This window comes from Nycticebus coucang, chromosome 14 (assembly GCF_027406575.1).
Source record: "Nycticebus coucang isolate mNycCou1 chromosome 14, mNycCou1.pri, whole genome shotgun sequence".
In the NCBI taxonomy this organism is placed as follows: Eukaryota; Metazoa; Chordata; class Mammalia; order Primates; family Lorisidae; genus Nycticebus; species Nycticebus coucang.
Window position 1 is genome coordinate 12,064,710 of NC_069793.1, and position 13,993 is coordinate 12,078,702.

A 13,993-nucleotide genomic window follows, 5' to 3' on the forward strand; every position below is an offset into this window, starting at 1 on the left:
GCCCCCAGGAGCCACTGCTGCTGGCGATAACTGGCTTATCCACATGGCCCTGTGCCCAGGAGCAAACTTGGCTCTGTTGACTTCCCTGGTTTCCTGCCTCAGACTGTACACAGCCCCACGCTCACCATTCTGGGGGTTGTTTTTGGCTGATAACTTGTTCTGAGTCAATGAATCAAGTGTGAGATAAGGTCATGGTGGGGTAGCTTGTGGCCTAGATGTCCCCTGGTTGATGATGGTGCATCCAAGTGTGGAAGGAAGACTGTGTTAGGCCTAGTGGGCCTAGGCTATGGCAGAAAGGTGTCAGGCCTAGGCTATAATGGAAAGATACCAGTTAACTCCTGGCAAATTTCCAGACTGCAAGCTTTCAAAAAAATGAAAGAAGTCTAATTCACCTCCAAGATAAATGAAAAAGCACCAATTGATTTCTCGCTTCTAGTTCACTCCCAGTCTCTTGCTTGGCTAACTCCCTGGGAAATGAACTGGGGGGCACCAACTGTCCCTGGACTGACCTTTAAACAATTTGAGATGGGGAAAGTACTGAACCTAAGATGTATGGGGAGAAAATATTAAAACAAAGATGTATGACATATGACTAACCTCAAAATTCTGCTTCGGTACAATGCTTGCTTGTTACCCTACCCAGATGCACCTGAACAGCCTGGGTGCCAACCAGGATGCAGACCAGGCCTTAAAAACCTGACCCCTTAAGCATTCGGGGCTGCTCTCAGAAACCCCAAGTTGGGACACTGATGTAGTCCCCAGCCGGCTGCTGAATAAAAAGACTCCCTTGCAAATTCGGCTTATCTAGTTGTGTGGTCTCTGGGGGACTCCTGGGCACAACAACTGGAGATGGAAAAGCAGCCACTTCTTGAACTTGGTTACCTGGAGCCTTTGAAGTTGCTATTCCCCTACCTGGAATGTTCTTCTTCCAGCTCTTCTTTGCATGGCCAGCTTCTCCCCAATACTCAGCCACCTCAATGTCGCCTCCTCGGTGGAGCCTTCCCTGACCACTCTGGTCTCCCAGCCACAGAACCTTACTCATTGGCAGGGTTCTATAGACACCTGTTGAGTGCATTTCCCCACTCGCATTTCATGGGTACTCTGTGAGATTGACAGTGAGCCTAATTTACAGGTGAAGAAACTGAAGCTCGGGGAACTAATTAACTTCCTCAAAGATTTACGGCAAGTAAATGGTAGAGTCCAAATTTGAATCCAGGTCTGTCTGACTGCAAATTCCATGCTCTTGACAACTTTTCTGCTCCTCAGTTCTGGCCTTGGGAGATCAGGAAACAAGGCAGAGGAAAAAGAGGAGTGGAAGGCTTTAGAAAATATTCATCCTGGGCTTGGCGCCTGTGGCTCAAGCGGCTAAGGTGCCAGTCACATACACCTGAGCTGGCGGGTTCGAATCCAGCCTGGGCCCGCCAAACAACAATGACGGCTGCAACCAAAAAATAGCCAGGCATTGTGGCAGGCGTCTGTAGTCCCAGCTACTTGGGAGGTGGAGGCAGGAGAATTGCTTGAGCACAGGAGATGGAGGTTGCTGTGAGCTGTGATACCATAGCACTCTACCCAGGGCAACAGTTTGAGGCTCTCTCTCAAAAAAAAAAAAAAAAGAAAGAAAGAAAGAAAGAAAAGAAAAGAAAATATTCATTCCTTTTGTGAACACTTCTTGTGGGTGCTCTAAGCCAAGTCCATAAAGCCTAGTAGGCAGCTTATCTTCAAAAAAGTCATACATCATGATCAAGTAGGTTTCATTCCAGGGATGCAAGGCTGGTTTAACATACACAAGTCCATAAACATTATACACTGTATTAACAGAAGCAAAAACAAAGACCATATGATTCTCTCAATAGATGCAGAAAAAGCAATTCGATAAAATCCAGCATCCTTTTCTAATTAGAACACTAAAGAGTATAGGCATAGGTGGCACATTTCTTAAACTGATCAAAGCTATCTATGACAAACCCACAGCTAATATTTTACTGAATGGAGTAAAACTGAAAGCTTTTCCTCTTACAACTGGAAACACACAAGGTTGTCCTCTGTCACCTTTACTATTCAACATAGTCCTGGAAGTTCTAGCAAGACAAGGAAATAAAGGGCATCCAAATGGGAACAGAGGAGGTCAAACTCTCCCTCTTTGCTGATGATATGATCTTGTACTTAGAGAACCCCAAAGACTCAACCACAAGACTCCTGGAAGTCATCAAAAAATACAGTAATGTCTCAGGATATAAAATCAATGTCCACAAGTCAGTAGCCTTTGTATATGCCAATAATAGTCAAGATGAGAGGCTAATTAAGGACAAAACTCCCTTCACCATAGCTTCAAAGAAAATGAAATACCTAGGAATATACCTAACAAAAGAGGTGAAGGACCTCTATAGAGAAAATTATGAAACCCCAAGAAAGGAAATAGCAGAGGATATTAACAATGGAAGAACATACCATGCTCATGGATGGGAAGAATCAACATTTTTAAAATGTCTATACTTCCCAAAGCAATCTACCGATTCAATGCCATCCCTGTTAAAATACCAACGTCGTACTTTCAAGACTTGGAAAAAATGATTCTGCATTTTGTATGGAACCAGAAAAGACCCTGTATAGCTAAGGCAGTTCTTCATAATGAAAATAAAGCTAAGGGCATCAGCATACCAGATTTTAGGCTGTTCTACAAAGCCATAGTGGTCAAGACAGCATGGTACTGGCACAAAAATAGAGATATTTGAATTGAATAGAAAACAAGGAAATGAAACTAACATCTTACAACCATCTAATCTTCAATAAACCAAACAAGAACATACCTTGGGGGAAAGACTCCCTATTCAATAAATGGTGCTGGGAGAACTGGATATCCACATGTACAAGACTGAAACTGGACCCACACCTTTCTCCACTCACAAAAATTGATTCAAGATGGATAAAGGACTTAAATTTAAGGCATGAAACAATAAAAATCCTCCAAGAAAGCATAGGAAAAACACTGGAAGATATTGGCCTGGGGAAAGACTTCATGAAGAAGACTGCCATGGCAATTGCAACAACAACAAAAATAAATAAATGGGACTTAATTAAACTGAAAAGCTTCTGTACAGCTAAGGAGACAACAACTAAAGCAAATCGACAACCTACACAATGGGAAAGGATATTTGCATATTTTCAATCAGACAATAGCTCGATAACTAAGATCTATAGTGAACTCAAATTAATCCACATGAAAAAAGCCAACAATCCCATATATCAGTGGGCAAGAGACATGAATAGAACCTTCTCTACAGACAGGCAAATGGCTAACAAACATATGAAAAAATGCTCATTATCTCTAATTATTAGAGAAATGCAAATCAAAACCACCCTGAGATACCATCTAACCCCAGCGAGAATGGCCCGCATCACAAAATCTCAAAGCTGCAGATGCTGGCATGGATGTGGAGAGAAGGGAACATTTACACTGCTGGTGGGACTGCAAACTAGTACAACCTTTTTGGAAGGAAGTATGAAGAACCCTCAAAGAACTCTAGCTAGACCTCCCATTTGATCCTGCAATCCCATTACTGGGCATCTACCCAGAAGGAAAAAATTCCTTTTAGTATAAGGACCCTTGAACTAGACTGTTTATTGCAGCTCAATTTACAATTGCCAAAATGTGGAAACAGCCTAAATGCCCACCAACCTAGGAATGAAAATATTCATTGGTACATGTGTACCATGGAACACTATTCAGGGTGCTGGCCCCATATGCCAGAGGTGGTGGGTTCAAACCTAGCCCTGGCCATAAACTGCAAAAAAAAAAAAAAAAAAAAAATGGAGACTTTACAGCCTTTGTATTAATCTGGATGGAAATGGAACACGCTATTCTTAGTAAAGCATCACAAGAATGGAGAAGCATGAATCCTATGTACTCAATTTTGATATGAGGACAATTAATGACAATTAATGACATGGTGGGGGTGGGGAAAGGGGAGAGCAGAGAGAGAAAGAAGGAGGGAGGGGTGGGGGAAAGGAAGAGCGGAGAGAGGGAAGGAGGGAGGGAGGTGGGTCTTGGTGTGTGACACACCTTTTGGGGGCAAGACATGATTGTTAAGAGGGACTTTACTTAACAAATGCAATTAGTGTAACCTGTTTCTTATGCCTTCAATGAAATCCCTAACAATAAATGAATAAAAAAAAAAAAAAAAGATGTGGGCAGCGCCTGTGGCTCAAAGGAGTAGGGCACCGGCCCCATATGCCAGAGGTGGTGGGTTCAAACCCAGCCCTGGCCAAACACTGCAACAACAACAACAAGAACAACAAAAAAGATGTGAGGTAGTCAAGTGATTATGTGCTTGGATTTAATCAGTCAATAGGTTGATGCCTTGTAAAAAGCCTGGGGACACTAACTTCAGGCCTTTTGCCCTTCTGCTTTCCACCATGTGAGGATCCAACAACAAGGCACCATCTTGGAAGCAATGGCTAAACACTCATCAGACACCAAACCTGCCAATGCCTTGATCTTGGACTTCCCAGCCTCCGAATTAGGAGAAATAAATTTCTGTAATTTATGAGTTTCTCACTATTAGTTATTTTGTTATAACAACATAAAAAGACTGAGTCAGAGAGAAAGAAAAAGGAGAGACAGAAACAGAGGGTGAGAGACAGAGTTAGAGAAATCTGTTACATTTACTTAATTTTTAAAAGATCTAAGATTAATTCTGCCCCATTCAGTTCTTCATCATCTCATATGGTTGGTCTGGATAATTTTCCTGGTGTCACGTCCTAGTCCTAAGTCAAGATAATGGAAATTTCATTTTCTAAGGCCCATACGTCCCCTTCAGTGGTTAGACATTGACCTACAGAAAACATCAGCAAAACTGAAAGTCACACACTACCCAGGTGTATCTGGGTCTTGAAATTTCTTATGAAAGTAATCATCTAAATACCAACGTTTTTTATGATTTATTGTTTCAGTTTAATGATCCTCATTTTGCTGCAAACCAACCCTAAATTTCTGTTTAATATTTTTCTGTCTGCTAGAAATTACGTTCTTGAATTTATCTGGTAAATGTAAAACTATTTTAAAAAAGGACTCAAAATAAGTTTTATTTGCGTTGCTTGCTGTTACTTTAATTGTTGTCTCTTAACATTTATATAAATGAATAACTTTGTGTTTTCAAAAAAAAAAATGAGATTTCTCTCTTGCTCTCCCTATTTGCCCATTACAGCTCATCTAGGGGTCTCGTTCAAGACATCTGCTCTGGAGGATGCAGACTGATAGAGACTGCACCACTGGTGGCCATGGCAGGGGAAGGATACCGGCCAGTTTCTGTACTGGCCACGTCAGGAGCCTCTGTCAAGAGTGACACGTACGTGTATCATTACGACTGGCAAGTCACGTGGCCACACTGAATTTCAAGGGGGTTTTGGGAGTGTAACCCAACATGGATTTAGGATAAAGACTCGAAAAATCTGGAGAACAGCACTGATGATAAGCGGGATCACATGGGAAAGGAGAGCAAGGACCAGGTCACAGTGAGCCTTGAATGCCATGGTCAGGAGCTTGGACTTTGTCCTGTGGGCGAGGCGGGGTGAGAAGTGGGACCAGGGAGAATGGAGGAGAAGGGAAGAAAGTGAGGCGAAATCACAAAAAGGATGCAAGAGCCCAGGGAAGAGAGAAGAAGTCCATAATCCCAGAGAGAGGGAAGAAGAGAAATGGGTAGAAGTATTTGTCCATTGAGCGAGGCCCGTCAGGCCCTCTAGTTTCCAACCCTCTGTTTAGAAAGAGAAAGTGTTAGGGTGAAAGAAAAGCAGGCCTGACTCCATTCTGTTGTTTTGTTACATTTTATTGCTTTTTTTTTTTTTTTCTTTTTGGTTTTTTTTTTTTTTGGCCGGGGCTGGGTTTGAACTCACCACCTCCGGCATATGGGACCGGCGCCCCACTCCTTGAGCCACAGGCAGTTCTGCTTGCCTCCCACCCATTGGGAGGAATTTTAAGTGTACCTGGTTAGAACTGTTACGATTATTAGTATTGCGTAAAAAGTCACTAACTACCCTCGTGACAACAACCCTCATGGTTACCTTAAGGTGGTCTCCATACCATCCATATATGCTATTGAAATGTTAAAAGAACAAGCTTGACTCCATTTTACTATTTACTCCCTTTTACCTTCAAAACTAGTTCCTCTTATTTGCCCTCCCATTGTGTAGCTGTACATACAGTTCCTTGTCATTGTGGCTCTAGCGATTATAGCTTTTTATGATCATGCCCTTTCGGACCCTTACCTGTAAGTTCCCCTCCCTGCACTCCCCCCCCAGGACATTGTGGTTTGTACCTATTTTGTAAGAAACAAAAATCACTAATCACTCTGGTGATCGTAGCATCGTGTAAAATAACTACCCCTACCCTTTAACTGCTGCTTTCGCTTCTGTAATAACACTTGCTCGCCCCCCCCCAAAAGTTTTGCCCTATAAAAACCAGAGACACAGACAACTTGGGGCTGCTCTCAGAAACCCCACGTTGGGGGACTGAGGCAGTTGCCACTGGCTCTTCAATAAAAAACTCCTCTTTAAATCCAACTTGTCTGGCAGTGTGGTCTTTGAGAGACTCCTGGGCATGACAAACGTACAGGGAGGGAGGTAAATGGAGCAGACAGAGACCAGACAGACATTTTTATGGGGTTGCTTAGACGAGAAAAGCAACACTTTGCTGGAGCTTAAGAGTCAACCTCAAATATCTAAAAGTTTTTTTTAGACAGAGTCTCACCATGTCTCCCTTGGTAGTGTCATGGTGTCACAACTCACAACAACCTCCCTCTTGGGCTTAAGCGATTCTCTTGCCTCAGCCTCCCAAGTAGCTGGAACTACAGGCACCCCCCACAACGCCCAGCTATTTTTTTGTTGCAGTTGTCATTGTTGTTTTAGCTGGCCCAGGCCAGGTTTGAACCCACCAGCCTGGGTGTATGTGGCCGGTGCCCTACCCACTGAGCTTCTGTGGGCGCCGCCTCTAAAAGTTTTTTTATTTTCTTTTTACAAAAATAATAGAGTAGACTTTTTCCAGTCCATTATTTTCAGAGTAGCACAAGGAGAAAGGTTGGGAATTGTAGGGGGGAAGATTTAACTTTTATTTGATAACAACTTCTGTAATCAGCTCCCTTATTTGAACTGGGTACAAGCACCTTGCACGGGATGGGGCCTGTTTTTTTTTTTTTTTGCAATGTTAATTTCCTTCTTGTTCTCACAGCTGTAGGAGGCAAGGGATGGACATTTAGCACGGTAGGCTAGGGCTGCTCTTTGAGAGTGAGAGGTGGTAGTTCATCATTTCCTTGTGTTCTAGGGCTACACTGAAGGGAACTTCCACCCAAGACCATGTTTAGAAGATGAAGTTGAATGAAAGTGTCCACAGGAGGGGAGGAGGGTAGAGAGGTAAGTGCCAGATTAAGAGGAAGGAGGATGGGGGGTGGGTGATGAAGGGGCTGATGGCTTCCTTGCATGGATTCTGGGCAGCAGGAAAGGGTGGAGCTTCTGATCTTAGGTAGGATTGCCATGTGACCCTGGAAGGAGCTGCTAGAATGCCATAGGACTGGCCCTCACGGTGGCTTAGGCCCATTGAAGGGCGTCACTGTGACCTGCCCAGAGACAGAAGGCATTGACATGTCACTCTGCGGCTGAAGGAGCCTGACCATGCTGGCACCCTGATCTCAGGCTTCCAGCCTCTAGAACTGTGGGAAAATTAATCACTGTTGTTTAAGTCACCCAGTCTATGGTGTTTGTTAATAGCACCCTGAGCAAAGTCACATATATTAACTATGTAATAGTCTAAGGTTTAAGTTTAGGTGCACATGACAGAAACCCTAAAATAACCGTAACTTAAGATAAATACTTGATGTTTTTTCCTCCAACTTAAATCTATAGGATGTTCCGAGTTAGAGTGGCTTCCATTTCCAAGATCACCTCAAAATCTGAAATGACTGCAGGAGTTCCAGCCATCACATCTGAAATCTCGGTAGTATTTCAGAAGAAGGTGGGGCAGGTGAAAAGACTTACCTCCCAGCTGAATCAGCTCCTTTAAAGCAGCCTTCTAAGAAATCCCTTTCAACATTGCTGCTCATACGTGCATCACAAAGTTACCTAGCCACGCTTATAGCAATGGAGGCTGGGAAATGCAGTTTTTTGCTGACCGTACATATTACTATCCTGAATAAAGTGTACTGTTTTCAGAGGGGAGAATGGATAATTTTGTAGGCAGCTACCAGCCCCTCCCTCAGAGGCCTAGTATATTTTCTGGATTAAGCAGGCTGACCCTCTCTGCATGGTGCTGGAGCCAGAAGGAAGGAGTAGAAGTGAGATACCAGCCAGCCAGATACGACCTCCAACTTTAGGAGGAAAGAAGAAAAGACAAAATAACTCTTCACTGTCTCCTGAAGACCAAGTGAAGGATTACACATATCACATTGCAAACTTCCTTTGAAAACAGCTATTCCAATCTGGTTCCCAAATTTCTCTTAATACTTCAGCTTCTCAAATGTCTTGTCACCTCAAACAACCTACGACCTTCTGATTTCAGGATTGTTCTTTTATAAGCACCAAAGGAGGCAAGAAAAGCTTCATCTTTCTCTGCTGAATCCCTTTTTTTTTTTACCTTTTTTTTTTTTTTTATAGAGAGAGAGTCTCACTTTGCCGCCCATAGAGTGCCATGGCGTCACACGGCTCACAGCAACCTCCAGCTTTTGGGCTTACGCGATTCTCTTGCCTCAGCCTCCCGAGCAGCTGGGACTACAGGCGCCCGCCATAACGCCCAGCTATTTTTTGGTTGCAGTTTGGCCGAGGCTGGGTTTTAACCCTCTACCCTTGGTATATGGGGCGGGCGCCCTACTCACTGAGCCACAGGCGCCACCCTGCTGAATCCCTTTTAATAAAAGGATTTGTTCTTAAAATTTGGATTCAGTCAAAAGGCCACACTTCAGGTCTTAGAAGGCCATTGGTTCCCTAACCTAAAGCAAGCAAAACAGAAACCCCTACTTTTAAGGAGGGGATAGAGAGAAAACACAATATATATTTCAATATACTATCATAATTTTTGTTCCTGGTAAAGGTCATTTGAAGGATTGAGATATCTTAGAATAAGGAGATTGTGTTTCCCCTCAAATCCCAACCAGGAATATGACTTCCATGAGGTTAGAGATAGTGTCTGTTCACCTTTGTATTCATGGGTCTTGGGAGGGGATAGGTAGGTAGGGAGTCAGTGAATGCTCGTGGAGTGATGCGTTCTCTAACTCAGGCTGCTGGTGTCCATAACTTTCTTTTTTTTTTCACTGTAGGGATCATGGAGAAACTCACCTCTTTTCCATTGATTGGTTCACTGAAAGATCAATTCACAATTATGGCAGATTAATAAGAAAAAGTTTCATTTCCAAACACCATGAGTATGGGGGAACCACAAGAATAATTACTCAATGTCTCAATGATGGTCAGATACCTTTATAGATGCCTTTTTGAAGGGAGGGGGAGAATGTGGAGTATGGGTCCAGCAAGTGGTTGCTAGGGAGAATGAATAGATGGGGAAACTGACCGACTTGTAAATTAGCCTGAGACACAGGGATTGTATTGGAAGTGATTTGGACCAGGTCTTCTAGCATTCTGGGGGAGGAAAGGAAGTCAGTTGCCCTCTTTGGTCCCCAGATCAGGTCAGGCTAGTTTATGCAGATAGAGGGAAAGCCCTTTCCAAACCTTTCTGATTGTGAATGGCCTTTAATTTAAAATATTCTTTATGTTAAGTAGTCATATTTTGGGAAAATTTCCTTAGCTCCTTCACCATGTATCAGAGCCACTCCATATATGAATGAAATTGGATGTTTGAGGCACAGGATGTGGGGCCATAGGAGTGATAGGAGACCAGAACAGGAGGGGATGGGCCAGAGCTAGGGAAAGCTAAAAAGGGCCATGAGTGAAAATTAACAGGAACAAAGTGGAAATAATACCCTTTCTCTGGGCCACCGGCCTCAGATGACCTGAATTTACTGCAATTTTCTCTCCCTCCCTCCGTTGCCCTTATTCTCTTGGTATCTTTGATTATTCACCCTCCACGCCACATAAGATGACTTGACAATGACTCAGGACATGCAGAGATATGCAGCAGTTTGTCACCACCCCCCCCCGAATCATCGTGTCTGTTGCATTTACAGGTTCTTATTGTTGTTTTAGCTGTAGCAGTTTCTAGCATCTGCAAAAAATGACATAGAGTCTTTGCAAAGTTGCTATCTAAGCGGGAGTGAATGATCAAATGCAGAAAAGTACCGAAAAGGCTAAGAAAGAGAGAAGTGTGGAGTAGGGGGCACTTAACCAGTCTTAGGAGTGCAAGAAGAGCTATCTAGAAGTGGAGTCTAAGACACAAAGGGCACAAAGTGACATAAAATCTGAAACAACAGAGGCTTACACAGGGTGGTTTATTTCCCCCCATGAAGAAGCCCAGAGGTAGGCAACCAATAGTGTCATGATCTCTATAGTATCAGGGCCCTGGCTCTTTCTTCTTTTGCGCCAGGTGTGGTCTCTATTGCCATGGTCGCCTCATGTTCAAGAGAGTACTCTAGTTCCAGCCATCACATCCACATTCCACTTTCCCACATGGTACCAGTCAATGAAAAGATTGCTGAATATAAAAACACAAACTAATCCATCAGTGGTGTTTTTAGTCAGTGAAAAGATTGCTAAATATAAACACAAACTAATCCATCTGTAGTGTTTTCTGCTAACTAAAAAAAAAGAAAATTAGCAAGGCATATAACTTGGAAAAAGGAGAGTTTATTACTCATAAAGTGTAGCAGCCTGTTGAATGGCCATTCCAACAGATTGACAAGTACAGCCCCAGGCAGAATCCAGGGACATGTCCTTCAAAGAAAGGGACAAAAGGGAAAAGGATTTTATACTGAGTGGGGTAGTCAAATGCACATACTCAACAAGGTACAGGAAGAGTCATGAATATTTATGAAGGGAAATCATACACATATAATTATGCTTTTTCCCATCCTGTCATGGCTGAGAACTCAGTTTTAAAGTGTTTCTTGGGTCCTGTTGGCCAAGAGGAGGTCATTCAGTTAGCAGGGGGCTTAAGATTTTATTTTTAGCTCACATTTCTTTTTCCTTCGGAAATAGTTTACAGGCAGAGTTAAAAATCACATAGCACAAAAGGGCTTATGACAAAAAGTTAAGGTCATCTGCCTGGCCCTCCCTGTCCCCCAGCTTTCTGGCAGCTGCTCTCAATGGGAGTCACTCTGACTTTATGTTCAAAGTAAAATGTTTGCAAAACCAACAACACAGCATCCCTGAAGGAGTCATGTTGTCCCAGAAAGGTCAGTAACTGACACTGCCTTCCTCATTGACACCCTCCTGTTAAAAAAACAAACAAACAAACAAACAAACAACCCCCCACACACACACAACTTTAGACAAATTAAATTTAACAGGATTTAATTGAACAAAGAACAATTCATGAATCAGGCAGCCCACAGAACCAGGATAGTTCAGAGTGACTCTGGGAATGCCCCATGGTTGGATGACATTTATAAACAGAAAAGAAAGGTAATGCTCAGAAAATGAATGTGAGGTACAGAAACAGCTGGATTGGTTATAGCTCAGTATTTGCCTCATTTGGCTGCCTGTGGTTGGAGAAGGGACTGATTTTCCTTGTTTTCTCTATAGCTAACTGTAACCTAACTGGGTATATAAACAGACTATAACCTTCCCAGAGAAAACTTAAGGCCTGTTAACATAACATCACAAGGATTGTATATATTTGGAGAGGAGAGCTTTATTTCTTATAAAGGGTTACAATCTGCAGGTTGGACACAGGCTGAAACCTGAGGCAGGCACTTCAATGGATGAGGGGTTGGGCCAGGAGTTTTATGCTCAATGTGTTGACTAAACATACATATTGGGTGGTGCCTGTGGCTCAAAGGAGTAGGGGGCCGGCCCCATATGCTGGAGGTGGCGGGTTCAAACCCGGCCCTGGCCAGATACTGCAAAAAAAAAATAAAATAAAAATAAACATACATATTCAACAGGTGACAAGAGGAGATACGAACATTCACAAAGGGGTCCTAACACATGTATATTGAATGCGCATGTGTGTCTCACAGGACCTAGGTTCTTTGTGGGGGGAAGACTTAACATTTAAATGCATTACAATTAGGCCTTATGTGTCAAAAGGTGAAGCAGGGACACAAAGGTGTAGGTAGCCTCTGTAAACTGGCCAGAACCAGCCTGTGGTCAGTGATCTCTTATCTGGAGAGTCACTGATATCAGTCACTTCTCCAATCAAAGCATTAGGCTCAGTTAGTCAGCTCTGGTAGTTGAGGAGCTGCAATTGTTTCAATATTGCTTATCTTGAGGCCAGTGTTTGTTTAGCTGCTAGAGAAAAACAAAAATCTTGTGGTGGATAGAACGCGGTTCATTCTTTAAATCGTAGGTGTGCATGACTTAACCTTTACCTGGCACAGCCTTAGATCTTGTTAATAATTTGACATCTTATTGCCACAAAGAGTCTGTTCCATCACTCTTATGATCTTTATTTTAACATCAAGGTTGGCCAGTAAACAAGCAAGTCTGACCCTTTATCCCGTCGTGGCTGGGAACTCAGTTTTTAAAGTTTCTTGGGGTCCCCTTGGCCAACTGGGGGTCCAGTTGGGGGGCTTAGGATTTCATTTTTTGCTCTGAAGCCAAACTTAAAATATACATGCAGTCAGCTTTAGGCTAAACTTAATACTTCTAAAATAGGCTGTGCTCTACGGCTTCAGTCCCTAATCCCCAGGCTGTGGGCCAGTACTGGTTCATACCATGCTAGGAATGGGGCTACACATTAGGAGGCAAGCAGAGGGTGGGTGAGCAAGTGAAGCTTTATGTGTATTTACAGCAGTTCCCTTGCCTGAGCTTGATCTCCTGTTATACCAATGGTAGCATTTGATTCTCAGAGGAGCGGGAACCCTACTGTAAACTGCACAAGTGAGGGATCTAAGTTGTGCTCCTTATGAGAATCTAATGGCCCCCACCCCGCTGCCCAGGGAAAATTTGTCTTCCATATAACCAGTCCCCTGTGTCAAAATGGTTGGGGACTGCTGCTTTAAATCATGACCTCTGGTTGAGGAAGGATGACTAGCACCTGACTCAAGAGTGATTAATCCATAATCTGCCTGGCAGCCTATGAGATGCAAGGAAGAGGAGCTCTGCTCATTAAGGGCAATCAGAGCTGATTATCTTAGCTAATCATATCCAGTCCCTCTAGAATTCGAATTAGAAATGTTAAGAGAATCTGCTGAAAGGGTAATGAAAGGGAAAGAACAGAGTCAAGTTAAGGAGGATGAGGCTTAGGATGCCGCCACATCTAGTATCACCACTACCCTTGGACTTTCTGGTTATGCGACCCAATAATTCCCATTTTGCAGAAGCTGGTTTGAGTTGGGTTTCTGTCACCGGCAAAAGCAGTCTTAATGGAATATCTAACAAGGTTTTGAATTTGGGGCTGCTCCATTGCCTTGGTCTAAGAAGCCAATCTACTGGGGTCCCATTTTTACAAAGTGACAATTATGACACTACTGAGAGGCAAAACAGGAATTGGGAATCACCTCCTGGCATCAGGGCTCTGCTTCACCTGTCATCAAGCCTTGCCACTCTGGGCAAGCGAAGATGTAAAGGCCGTCTGTGCTTTACAGAGTGGACTTAAAAGTGTAATACAGGTCCTTGAGAAACGAGTTAATTTCGTAACACTTAGGTCTGTTGCCAATCCAGTCCTGGGGACAAATTGTCAAGGAAATGAGCACGTGGTTGGTCTGAGGGTTCCTCAGTCTCACTCAGCCCATGTAGGGACTCCCTTAGGTACTGGGATTCCAGCTGCTTCCCCTCGGGCTCCTCGTGGGGGCACTTCCAGCAGCTCCCCCACGGCCGGACGCTGTCAAATCCCCGCGGGCCCACTAGAGAAGGGGGCGAGGCAATTGCGCAGGCGCACTCGCGGCTAGTGGTCAGATCT